Source organism: Dipodomys ordii, unplaced genomic scaffold (assembly GCF_000151885.1).
Source record: "Dipodomys ordii isolate 6190 unplaced genomic scaffold, Dord_2.0 Scaffold28, whole genome shotgun sequence".
NCBI classification, from domain to species: domain Eukaryota; kingdom Metazoa; phylum Chordata; class Mammalia; order Rodentia; family Heteromyidae; genus Dipodomys; species Dipodomys ordii.
The window spans coordinates 16,684,588-16,697,990 of record NW_012267244.1 but is presented as its reverse complement, the minus strand read 5'-3'; positions in this window follow the sequence as shown (position 1 = coordinate 16,697,990).

Below are 13,403 nucleotides of genomic sequence, written 5' to 3'. Positions count from 1 at the left end.
ATCTGAGGATCAAGGGTTGAAGCCACTCCAGGAGGTAAAGTTCATGAGAATTTCCTTTGCCAATTAGCTCCCATAAAGCTAGAAGTAGAGCTGTGGCTTAAGAAGTAGATCACCAGCCGTCAGTGCCCAGGCTCTGGGTTCAAGCCCCAGGACTGATACCCAAACACAAAATTAGCTGTCATATGGATGAAAGTTGAGGATTCTATCAGCCATCTTTCTATGGGGAAAGGTATGGAAGCACTCACTTTTCTTTGATATTGTTGAGGCTGCCATGACCCTTATTCTTCTTGCATTGGTTTTCTTGAATCTTAAAAATGAACATTATTCAGGGCTTAGCTGTCAATCACATTCTGTGTTAGGCTTTGTGCTGACCAGGGATTCAAAGAAAATTTCAGGGTTTTTCCCTTGAGCTATAGAAAACATTGGTAAGGAGAACTTGGGATGCTGGTCAGGGAGAGGGGGTTGGGTTTAGGAAGAAGATTCAGAGCAGATAAACTCAGTAAATACCAAAGACATCCAAGAAAATCTCTCTGTATTATACTGTAATGAAGAAGAAATTGGACTGAGAGAACTTAACACAGAAACATAGTGGTATGAGAACAGATCAACCGTGAGAGCTCAAATCTCCAGGTTTTCCCTTAAGCCACTACTGAGATAGTGGTTATCTTCATTATTCCTTCACATTTTCAGAAATAGGGTTTCCACATTTTCTCACAACACTTATACCCAGGATATTTTCTAACGTCTACCTTAAATCCCTCCTATTGAAAGTTAAGCTCACTCTTTCTCAGAACATAGCTGTCTGCTGTTTCTTTCAAAATCACAAATGACTGGAAAGCACTTCCACTGAATGTGTTCTCCTCCTCTATCTCCATTCCATTTCAAATTCTCCTATTCACAGCACTCTCATCACAAATTCTATCATGCGGTTTCCTCCTCCTCCTCTTTTGCTCTGCTCCCACATATGGCAGCGTTGCCTTCTGCATCTCTTGTCAACTATATAAATGTAAATCGTCTTCTTGCACAGTTCACATTTCCAAGGTTGCATGCTCTCCCGTCTTGATAATTTTTTAATTTCTTCCTCAAATTTCCCTTTACTTACAAATTCCAGGTTTTAATTTTCTTTCAAGTCAAAATCTTTTTTATCTTTTATCTAGATTTAATTTCCTTTTCAGGAAATTAGTACTGTTCCTTTTTATGCAAGTCTTAGAGCATATTTAGGCCTCTCGCTCTCTCTTTGTCTCTCTGTCTCTGTCTGTCTGTCTGACTGTCTGTCTCTCCCTCCCTTTCTTCCTCCCACTTTCCCTTCCCTAACTCCCTCTCTGTGTGTCTCTGTCTTTCTCTTGTCTCCTCCTTCTCTCTCTGACTCTTAGTATCTTCAGAGTGAGGCTGACAAGAAAATCACTGCTTAATGGAATTCTATAGAGATGGACTGAGAATGGCATAAAAATGCTGTCATGTGGATACACACCACCCAGGAAGTCGCCATATTCAGGTAATTTGGGATGTTCCTCCTATGGAGGGCGCAGATGATTTCTGGTCCTTCTGGAGCAGGAAAAATGAGTCATCATCACCTTTCATCAGTATGCATTTGGCAAAAGACACAGTGATTTAAGTTGCACCCAGGAGGATAGAATCACACTATTCAGCATCTGGGAAATGGGGTGATGATAGCTCAACTGCTGCAAGCCCTTTTCTGAACTCTATTTCCTAGAACCCAGATCTTCAGGGTTCATTGATTCTGTATCCGGCAGGCAGGGAGCAGATGGAAAATAAATATGCCCAGGGGCTCAGAAGCAATTACTGATCTGGAGGCAGGTAGTCAGGCAACAGGAAGTAAATACAGGAAAGCAGTGGGAAAAAGCTATCTACTCTCAGCCTCTTGACAACAAAGCTCAGAATCTAAGAGATGGCTGGTCCCAGAGCTTCTGAACAGGGCAGCCTTAACAGTTATCATGTAGAACTTTCTAGCCATATATTGGTGGACTCGAAGCAGCTGCCAGTGAGTTTTCTCAGGCCCAAGACCTGTATGAGGCAGTGTGGGGGCAAGTGAAGTAAGCTGGCATCAGGGCATTCACATCTCCGAGCCTGTTGTGAATGATGATCTCTATGGCCATGTGTATGTGGGAAGGCCATCAGCTAACCACCCTAAAGTACCAAAGGTAGGTATCACTCAAAGGGATTTGCATAGATGAAGAAACTAAGGTTCAAAGATCTTAAATAAATCGCCCCAAATCAACTTCCATTTTAATCTTATTCCACTTCCCAGGCATGGTTTAAGGGTAGATTGGATCTCAGTAACAATCCTTAACTAGTATATATTTTTTCATCTGTATTCATCAACTTTTAAGAATTTCCTGTGATAAAATATCTTCATATAACAACTACTAATAGTAGTTTAAGCATTTACTACCTACTATTTGAATCTCTCAGTGATCCCATCCCTAACAAAATTATTATCTCTCTTTAAGAGGTTTCAAAAAAAGGAAGTCCAGAGAGGCCTGCCTAGTAATCTGCCCAAGGTAATATACTAGCAAATGGCTGATCTAAGATCATAACTAAAATATGTATAATTCTGAAGTTGCATATTTTCATAAGGACAAATTCAGGGACTAATTTAAAGAATCCAAGACTGATCTCTTATGCTTGTAGCATTTCTTTTTCATCCAGGGAGTGGCCCCAAGAGGCTGTTCCAATACTTGGCCCTCGCTGTGGGTGTCTCGCCATGGTGGCTCTGACTACCTCATCTCTGGTCCTGTTAGTGTGTTCCGGCAGACACTGCAATGGAGGATCTCAGAGGAAACTACTTCTCTGAGCTGAGAAGCATAGCCTGGTGCTCCAGTTTTTTACCTAGATGTCAGCAATCAAACCTTCTCCTTCCTTCCTTCCTTCCTTCCTTCCTTCCTCTCTTTCTCTTTTCTCATTATATTATGCTTGTGATTTGTGTCATTGTTGTTGAAGCAACTCATCTTTGCAGTCACATACAGCAGAGTGCCTGCTGTGCAGTTTATAATGTAAATGAGTATATGAACAATGAATTTAGGTAAACAAAATTAGGTAGTTCTAATTACTTTGCTCTCCTGCTCATTTTTTTTTATTACGTTCCAACCAGCATCCTTAACTAAGCCCAGCTTCTTTCTATCTTGGAATACTTTTATCTTTCACTAGAATATTCTTTTTCTAGAATTTTCCATGAATTCTTCCTTCATGTCATTCAAATCCTACTAAACCCTTCAGAGAAGCCCTTTTTACAGCTATATGGAAAATTCTGTCTCTAAAGCTCTCTACCCCTTATTCTGATGGCTATTTTTTTCTTAATAGAACTCTTGGATATTTGGTTTTGATCTGTTTTTCCCCACCAAGTTCCACGAAGTAGAGACTTTTGTTTTATTTCCTGCTATACCTCTGGGCCATGAGCAGTTAGCAGCAAGTAGTGGGAGCTCAAGAAATATACACTGAAGGAATGACTTAAGCTGGGAAAGGCTCCCTGGAAGTGGGGTATGCCCACAAGGTAGGTGTCCCTAGTCTACGCTAGGCACTAGCCTAGTAAAGACATCCAATGTTCAGCCATCTGGTAACATCTAAAATGTTGACTCCTCAAAAAACTTAATTGTTTATTGATTTCTTTCTGTTCCTTCTTGAAAATATGCCTCTGGAGCTATAAAGCTCTAGGATCAGAGCCTATTATTTCTCGGTGTTTACAGCTGGACAGGTTCATGATGAATGACAACTTGTATTATAACCATGTTTTATATCTGCCATCACTTAGGAATAAGTAGACTTTGATGCAATGTAGTTTTTAAAATAGCTTTATGCAAAAGAAACTTCTATTTTGTTGATATTAAAAGATTTAATACATTTTAGATCTTTGCTCCTGGCTATATGGAATAATAATGATTATATTGATCTTCTCACCTAATAGGTGAAAGATAGGACAAAATATCAAAACCAATGGTTCTCAAGATAGTGGGCATGAGATGGTGAACGACAGTGGTCTCTGACAGGAACAAACAAGCTGGGATGCATTGCAGCATTTTTCCCACTGTGCTGCAAAGAGAGGGGACAGAGCTCAGCAGTTTCTTTGACTATAAAGACTGGAGCTGGAAGTTCAGGTAGTCAAATGGTTAGGTCTGAGAACAGAGTTCTGGCCAGCACAGATATACACAGAGAGAACTTTGGACATTTGCTCAGGGTCCCTTCAAGCATCCAGCTGAGGTCAGCTTATGCATGTGTGAAAATCACCTGAATCCTAGAGAAGAACTATCTAGAATTAGAGGCAGGAGACTCTCTGGCTCCCACAACAGAGAAACAGAGCCTGTTCCCACCAGAGGGAAAGAAAGTGACATAATCCCCAGGGGTGAGTGAAAGGAGTCAAACAAAAAGTGTAGATTGTGTATGTTTTATTTATAGCAAAGGATAGAAAATGAAAACTAATCTCCAGGAGTGGGGAGTAAATCAGTGGTTGCCTGAGGACTGGCTTTGGGGCAGCGAGATCCAGGAGAGAGGTATTACAGAGAGGGGCAGTGTGACCTAATGGGCATGTTTGTTATCAAAACCCGCAAACTACATTGCGTATTAATTATACTTCAGAAAAACAGTAAAAAAATAAGTAACAGATATTAACTAAAATCTTTAAGGCTTTCCTTTATCCTGATTTTCATTTCCTTCTTCTTTTTGGTGGCACTGAGATTCAAACTTGAAGTCTTATGTTTGCTAGGCAGGTAGGTAGGTAGGTAGTGTAAGGTCCACTCCTGGATGGTGAGCAGACTCCACCCTCCTCGCAGCAAAGTCTCCACCCAGTACCTGCATTACCTAGGCAACTGGGACACCTGGAAGAGGTCACATCTGCATCCGCTAAGGTCACATCTGAATTTGATGTGGCCACACCTTTCTCCACCCATACCCTAGATAAGGCCTAGCGCAGGCCCAGATTCTTGCTCTGCTCTCTCTGCGCTCTCTTTGCTCTTTTCTAGTTCTCTCTGCCCTCTCTCTACTCTTTTCTAGCTCTCTCTGCTCTCTCTGCTCTTTTCTAGCTCTTTCTGAGCTCTTTCCTTCTCTTCTCTTTCCCAGCTCCCTTCTCTTTCCTAGCTCTCTCTTTCCCACCTTTCCCAGACGCTCTCTTTTCTAGCTCTTTTCTCCCTCTTTCCTAGCTCTCTCTCTTTTCCAGCTCTCCCAGCTCTTTTTCCCAGGCCTTTCCCCACCGCGTGGAGGACCAAGATGGCCTGGTGCCAGCAGGAACAATGAATAAACCTACCCCGTACCTGAATACCATGTGCGTGCAGCTGTTCTTACTCGGCCACCTCCTTTTAAAAAACCTAACAGGTAGGTACTCTACAACTTGAGCCATGCCTCCAGCCCCTTTTGCATTAGTTACTTTTCAGGTAAAGTCTCTTGTTTTTTGCCCAGGGATGGCTTTGTATATCCTTCATACATACTCTGTGCACATAACTGGGATTATAGGTGTGTATCACTGTACCTTATCTCACCTAACACTTCTTAAAGGAGCTAATAGAAGACATTTAAGATCTTTGGAGACATTGTAGGTCACCATTACACATACGAATAATTGTTAACCTCAAAAATGAACCCAGAAAAACCTAAGCCATGAACCTAGACCTGTTAATTTTTATCTTATCTTCTAGTTCTTTAGGCCTGTGTGTGTGTATGTGTGTGTGTGTGTGTGTGTGTGTGTGTGTATGTATGTGTGTGTGTCAATTTTCATCACTTCTTGCCAACAACATGTCCTCTTCTAAAGTTGAAACTTGATATAAAGCACTACTGGCCATTAGCACATTGCTAACCTCTTCTATAGACCAATGCTTGCGTACCTGAGCAGATGTTCCTCCCCTTTATTGATCAAGCTCTTGTTTGATCAACTTCCTTCATTTTCAAGATCACTCCCATAAAGTCTAAGTGACATATAATAGTTAGATATGTCGATTGCTTTTTCAAAGGCGTGATCAGTAAGACTTCTCTGGTCAGAAAATGACTGTTGAAAAGGACTAAAGAATCCCAGGACTCTGATTTACCCTATCTTTTTTTTTGGTCCTGTATATGAGTTGCTGATCTTTTCATGCGGTTTTCAAGAAGCGTTGTTGCTCTGTGTGTGATCTTGCTGTGGCTCCTGGTGATGCAGACCTTGGATCCAGGGCTTGTAAGGGCTCACATTACACTGTGAGCATTGAAGCCCCAGAGATGAAAGGAAGAGACAATGAGCAGTGTGATCACCGAGAAAATGACAGGGACTTTGGTTGTCAGGTCTAGGTATTAGGGAAATTGGAATAATTTTTGTTGGCCAGGCAGAGCAAAGGGTATTTTCAAATCCCTTTTTCTTCCTCCTTATCATCCTAAAAGTTCTAAGTTATTTCTGGTGCCTCTTTTATCATTTATTTCTAATGCTTTCTCTGTAGCTTTGTTGACAGCTTCTCACTGAACTTTTCTGGGAACAAGCATGTTAATGGCATATTTAATGTTGGTATAAGCCATTGATTTGGGCTTGTGATATTTGCTGGAACACTGTGTCCTGAATAAAACATAAAACACACTAAAATGTAACCTCAGAAACTGAATATTTAAATAGTCATGAATGAGAAAGCACAATCCAATTATTTTTCTCCCCCTGGAGTATACAGAATGTAAAAATCTACATCTGATGGGTTAGTACTTGACTTTAAGATGTTTTATGCTTCAGGAAAATTCCTTTTAGGAACAAATAGAGAGTATAAGGAATGACATCTGAAAAGTTGCTTGCTCAAAATTGCTATAAAAGGAGTAATATATATGAGAATAAAAGTCATTTATTGGCCTTTATCACTGAAGTGTTGGCGTTTAGAAATGAGTTGCTATAATAGAAATAAAGCTGGTATTGCTTCTGTTCTAATAAACATACACTGGAATAATCCCTCTGAGGTTAATGGCTTATTTAACCTTTTTAATTTTACATTGTGAAAAATTATTATTCCACTATGGTATTCATAATTTAAGAATCTGTGTCCCAAAATCTTAAAGCTGACATAATAAAAGCTGAAGAGATTAGAGCAGAGGTGACTATGCATATTCTGAGCTTAGATCATGTGTAGTTGTGCTTCATTTTCTTCTGCCATTGTTATGGGAAAACATGTCTAGCCCAACCTGCTAATTGAAGGAAGATTATGGGAGGTACAAGAAACAAAGCCACTCAAGTGAGCACAGGTGAGATCAGCTGGTTAAATAGACTGTAAGAAAGTTAAATTAAATAAACAATAGGGAAAGTATAACATTTGAACTGTGACTTTGTCTTATCAATTATCAATGTATCTTTTTTTGGAGGGGGGTCTGGTCGTGGGACCTGAACTCTGGGCCTGGGCGCTGTCCCTCAGCTCTACCATTTGAGCCACTTCCAGCTTTTTTTTTTCTTTTTGCTTATGTGGTGCTGAGGAATCGAACCCAGGGCCTCAGGCATGCAAGGCAAGAGCTCTACCACTGAGCCACCTTCCCAGCCCCCAATGTATCTTTTATACAATGTTTATTACTTAGTAAGCATTCAAACAACAAATCACACATTCAAAAATGTACAAAACTCCACTCTTGATTAGTAGTTCTTAACTGGATGTGATTTTGCCACCCAGGAGATTTTGTCAACATCTGGAGATATTTTGGCTTGCAATGACACACATGTCATATGTGAGTGGGGGAGGGAGCTAAGTGGCACCTAACAGGTAGAAGCTGGGGGCATTGCCAGATGGAATCCATACTAAGTAATTACTTAGATTGGATAATGGTTATGTCTTTTGACTTTTCTGTTTACTTTTTGCCTTGCAGGCTCCACAGTCTTCATATCCAGTGTCTTGCATCATGCTAATAGGTGAGCGCTCTATCACTGTTCTTAGACACAGAAAATGGTGCTCATGTCTGCTAGCTGGATAACCTTTTGATTAATTGCACTATACTTGATAAGAGAGTCATACTTAATGTATTACTGTGTTTATTTAGTATCTGGTTTGGAAATGTGTCAGGATATTGGGGTAGGAATTTGTAAAGTAAATCATCAAGGCAAAGTTTACTCCTGAAAAAATTAAGCTCCTGACAAGAATCCATGTGTACAAGTATGCTGGGCAGGAAGTCTGCACAGGTTTTATCCCTAACACAGTACTGTCCCTTGTTCTGATTGGTCAGAACTTAGGTTCATAAACTTGCCTGATTGGCTATTTTGAAGAGGGTCTACAAATTTTTTTTTTTAACAGGATGTGACTTAATTAACAGGAACAGGATGTTTTAATGAACAGGAATAGGCTATAACTAAAAATCAATGAACTTATAACAGGATGTCATAACTAAAATGTAACAGGAATAGGCTATAACTAAAATGCAGTCAATACTGAGGTGAAGCCAGCTGGTCAAAGCAAGAACTTTTCAAAAAAACAATTCTCACAAGGTCAATGAAAAGGAAGCAACCACACGGACAGAAAGTATTTTAATTTTTACACGAGTTATTCAAATTACAGAAAATTAAATAATCTTTTGGTATGAGCCCTACAAATCCAGATCTACAAAGTGACCCCATTCTCTTACCAAACTTAGCAGGATAATTAGGAGGTGTTGCTTGCTTCTCAGATGAAAGTAGGTATTAAATATAGGACCATAATATCATTAAAGATGAACTAGAATATTTGGAATATTTGACATTTATTTCCGTAATTGAATCTATATTAGGCTAATACATTTCAAAGGGAATTAGTTCTAATACAGTAATTGCAGAAATCTTCTTTCAGTATGTCACATTTAAATAAACTTTACACAGCCGATGATATAGGTAGCAAATTCTCAGAAAAACATTTTCAAGACTAAGGGGAGCATACTTCGATTTGTTTATGTACACTCACTTCAAAGAAAGAGCCAAGCGGTTGTGCACCTGGGGAGAAGTATTGGATTTGAGCTTTGCTTGAAATGAATCTGTGTGTGTTCTGTCTTGGATCACTTCCTGAAGTCAATCAATACTGGCCGACCTGAAAAGACCTCTTAGAAATCTAAAAGGATGTTTTACCCACACAGATCGCATTTAGGGAGATTATGTCTGTGTTCTAAAGGTCTTGACTAAAACAGATTTGTCTTAAAAACAAACAAACAAACAAAAAATCGTTGTTACCTTTCAGGAACCAGAGCATATGCAATTATACATTTGTATTTTCTGTTGTCTAAGAGAACATCATTAAGGTGATCTCTGATGAGTGTGTGAGTTGCAGACAGTCAACACCAGTGTTAGCTGGGAGTTAGGAAATGCAGTGTCTGAGGTTTGATCTCAGGTCTCCAGAGTCAGGATCTTCATTCTAACCAGATCCCCAAGTGATTTGTAAATGCTTTCAAGTCCTAGCAGCCCTGATCAAGGTGGTTAGACAAGCGAATGAGCAGAAAGAGTCTTTTGCGAATAAATATCTGTGAGGAGGATAGTCTATTACAGGTGGTTATTTACTGTAAGAATGAAATGTTTGCTCAAACAGCATGTTGATTTGTGTGTGTGTGTGTGTGTGTGTGTGTGTGTGTGTGTGTGTGAAAAGCAGGTCATCTGAGAGTATTAAAATACAGAAAGGTCACTGTGGGTCATGCTGCTCCCGTTGTCTTACTTACAAAATGAGAAAGGCATCAATTGTTTCTGTTGTCTGCTTTTTTAGCCAAATGCACATTAAAAACATGGCATCTGTTCAATGACTCAGGAGCCGGATTTTCATGGGTGAAACTTATCTATTTACCAAATCACTACATTCTTGCTAATTGCTACATTCTTGCTAATTTCATAATATTCAGTTTTTAGCTCTTTGTGGAAAGTGAGATTAGGAAACACCCAGAAAGGGCAAGTTATGTCTATGGAATGAAGTCTGCAAACATTGGCTAATTTAAACAAAACAGCCATGCAACCTGTCTCCAACACAGTCAACATATTACATTCTGCAGTCTGCTCTGTCGCAGCAGATATTGAGGGACATTTATCCTCTCCCTCCCAGGTTTAGAGCACTGGAGGATTTAAAGGTCTCCTAACTATGGTTGGTCACGAAGTATGGGTAACTGATAGAGGATTTCCCTCCTCCTGGAGCCAGAGCCAGCTAATGAGATTTGACTGCCTCTGGTTAAAGACCTAGGGTTGATAAATGTATATGGGACTGCACTGAGCCCAGTAAACTGATTTTTATTGACACTGTTAACATAACAAACTAGGAGTTTGTGATTTAAGCAATTGCTAAGTCCTTAAATAAATATGGCTTTTTCTGATTGTGTTTCTTTTGGTAATTTGTCTTAAATAAATATACCTACCACCTTCCTTGTTTGTTTAGTTATTTACGAAAGACCTTTGTCTAAAAAGTAATCTGTTTCTTGTGTGTGTGTGTGTGTGTGTGTGTGTGTGTATATATATATATATATATATATATATATATATATATATATATATATATACTCTCTCTCTCTCTCATGAATCCTGGTGCTGTAATCGATTTTTCAATTCCAGTGTTATTGGGAACTGGAAATAGAAGGGTTATATTCGAATCCATCTGGAACATTCTGTTGGAAATCAGTCTGCACAGTGAGGAGCATTTGTTGCCTCGGTGAGCTTTATTGCCATTTGCGGAGGCAGCCTACTCTAGCCAATCTACCACAAGGGACATATAATAATGGGAGCCCCGTATTCAAGCCCCTCTTAGGAGAAAAAAAAATCTATAAAAGAGCAGAGATGTGAACCCAGCAATAAATCCTAGAGGCATTTGTGTTGGAGTCAGGGAATGATACCAATAACTCCTTAGGAACACGTTAAGTGGACAATAAAGGGAATTCACCATTTAAAAATATATATTAGGGCCATTTTTAATTGAAACTCATCAAAGACATCAGTGAGCATGTGACAGAGCTGTTTACCCACTGCTTTCCATTCATTTCAAATTTTGTCTTTTATCCTACTTTACTTTTATCCCACTACTTAGAGCTCATTATTTAAAACAACTTTGAAGATTAGCACTCAAGGGCCCCTATGTGGGTTTGTCAGCCTCAGTGACCTTGCTCTATGTGTGTGGTGGTGGTGGGGGGGGGGAGGGCTTAAACTCACGGTCCCTTACCCTCCCTTGGCTTTTTCTGCTCACTCCAGGCAATCTACTACTTCAGCCACAATTCTAGTCTACCATTTTGCTGGTTAATTGTAGACAAGACTCTTAAGGACTTTTCTGTTCAGGCTAGCTTTGAACCTAGGTCTTCCTAAGTCACTAGGACTACAGGTATGAGCCTGGCTGTGACCTCTCCTGTTGGCCTCACCCTACCAAAGTTTCTCTCCTGATGGCATTTTGTCTTCCTCAATAAGTCAGACAGTGCAGGGTGAATGGCACAGCTACTGAGTGTTGGAGCAGTGCATATTTTGAGGTGAGTCGTTTAAGGAGGGGAGAGCTTGCGTGGCAGCATCATTAGGGAGGGTGTATGGGTAAAGGGACCCGGAGCTGAGACCCCTAAATAGAAGGCAGAGAGCGGGACGGGTGGGAGTCGCTGAGGGAGCTGGGCTGTATTGGGAGCTTTGTATCCGACATGGGTGAAAAACTTGGATGGGTTGGAGTAGTACACCAAGTGGAGACCATCCAGGGGCACATCATCAGAAGACTACACAGGAGCTAGAGAGGCAAAATTGCGCTTTAAGTGTGTGTGGGTGGGTGTGGAGGTGTGGAGCCGTAGGTGGGAGAGTGGGGGAAGGGAAAGCTGAGGAGATTGGGAACTCTTCATTCCAGAAATTCTTCTGTTTAGCTCTCCACCTACTCACGATTTCTCAGATCAGGCTCTGCCAACCACTTACATTGGAATCAGAGAGAGAAAAAAAAAATTGTCTTCTACCCTGGCACTGCAGTAGATTTTTAGTAGTTCTCCAGGTGTTTCACACACGAGGAAACTGAGGCTTGGGGAGACAACACAAGTGGCTCTAGGGCTCAAGCCACACAGAGGTGAGCCCCTCCCAGGCCCAGGTGGTTTCTACTTCACCAATTGCTTCTGGGTTTATTCTCTCTACGTTTCAAAATGTTCCCCCTCCTCCTCCTCCTCTTTTCTTTTTCTTCTCTTTTTTTTTTTGTGCTTCTCCACACTTTTAACAATAAAGGGAATTTTAAAATGTCATTTGCAATGTTTGCCTCATTACCTGTTCTCACTGTGATGTTTCTTTCTGGGTGGGAGACTGAAGATCAGGAGTCCATACTTGATAAGCTTAGGTGAAAGGTTTGGTTCTTGGTTTCATTTACAAATTTGAACATTTTCTTTTCTTCTTTCTTTCTTTCTTTTTTGGTCAGTCGTGGGGCTTGAACTCGAGGCCTAGGCGCTGTCCCTCAGCTCTTCAGCTCAAGGCGAGCACTCTACCACTTGAGTCACAGCACCACTCCTGGTTTTCTAGTGGTTTATTGGAGATAAGAGTCACACAGACTTTCCTGCCCAGCTGGCTTTGAATTGTGATCCTCATATCTCAGCCTCCTGAGTAGCTGTGATTACAGGCGTGAGCCACCGGGACCTGGCTAAATTTGATCATTTTCAAAATGGAAAGGTACTAGCGAGAGGGAAGCAGCTTGCCCTCCTCTTCCTCTTCGTTACACCTTTCCAGTTAGCAACAGTCTTGAATTTCTTGATACGTAAGGCTGAGTCTCTCCTGTTCCCAGGGCCTAGTCCTGCTGGTATACCTGTGCTAATATACAATGCAGGAATAAACACTGAATTAAACAATAACAACGAAACCATCTATAGTCATGCAGTATGGGGAATTGAACTCAGAGCTTTGTTCTTGCTAGGCACTCTCTGCCACTTGAGCCATGCCTTCAGCACATGTGTAGGAATGAATGTGGTTTCTGGAACCAGTTAGCCTGGGTCCAGTCCCCGCTCCCTCGGTTGCTAATTAGGCAAATTATTTAAACCTCTTTGTGTCTCAATTTACCCATTTAGACTGTCATAATATAACCTTTCTTGTAGGGTTGATGTGAACTTCAAGTGATCATATCACATAGTATTTAGAAACATGAGCATTCAAGAAATGTAATTATTATCACAAGCATTTAATATATGAAATGTAATTATTATCACAAGCATTTAATATATGTGTGTGTGTGCTAAAGCTACCAGCACAACTATGTTTATTGCAGCATTATTTACCATAGCTAAGATATGGAACCAACCCAGATGCCCCTCAGTAGATGAATGGATCAAGAAAATGTGGTATATATACACAATGGAATTCTATGCCTCCATCAGAAAGAATGACATTGCCCCATTTGTTAGGAAATGGAAAAACTTGGAAAAAATTATATTAAGTGAAGTAAGCCAGGCCCAAAGAAACATAGGTCCCATGGTTTCCCTTATTTGCAATATCTAGTATATGTATGAGTCAAGCGGAAAAGGTCAGATAATGTGATGTTAGGAAAATGAAC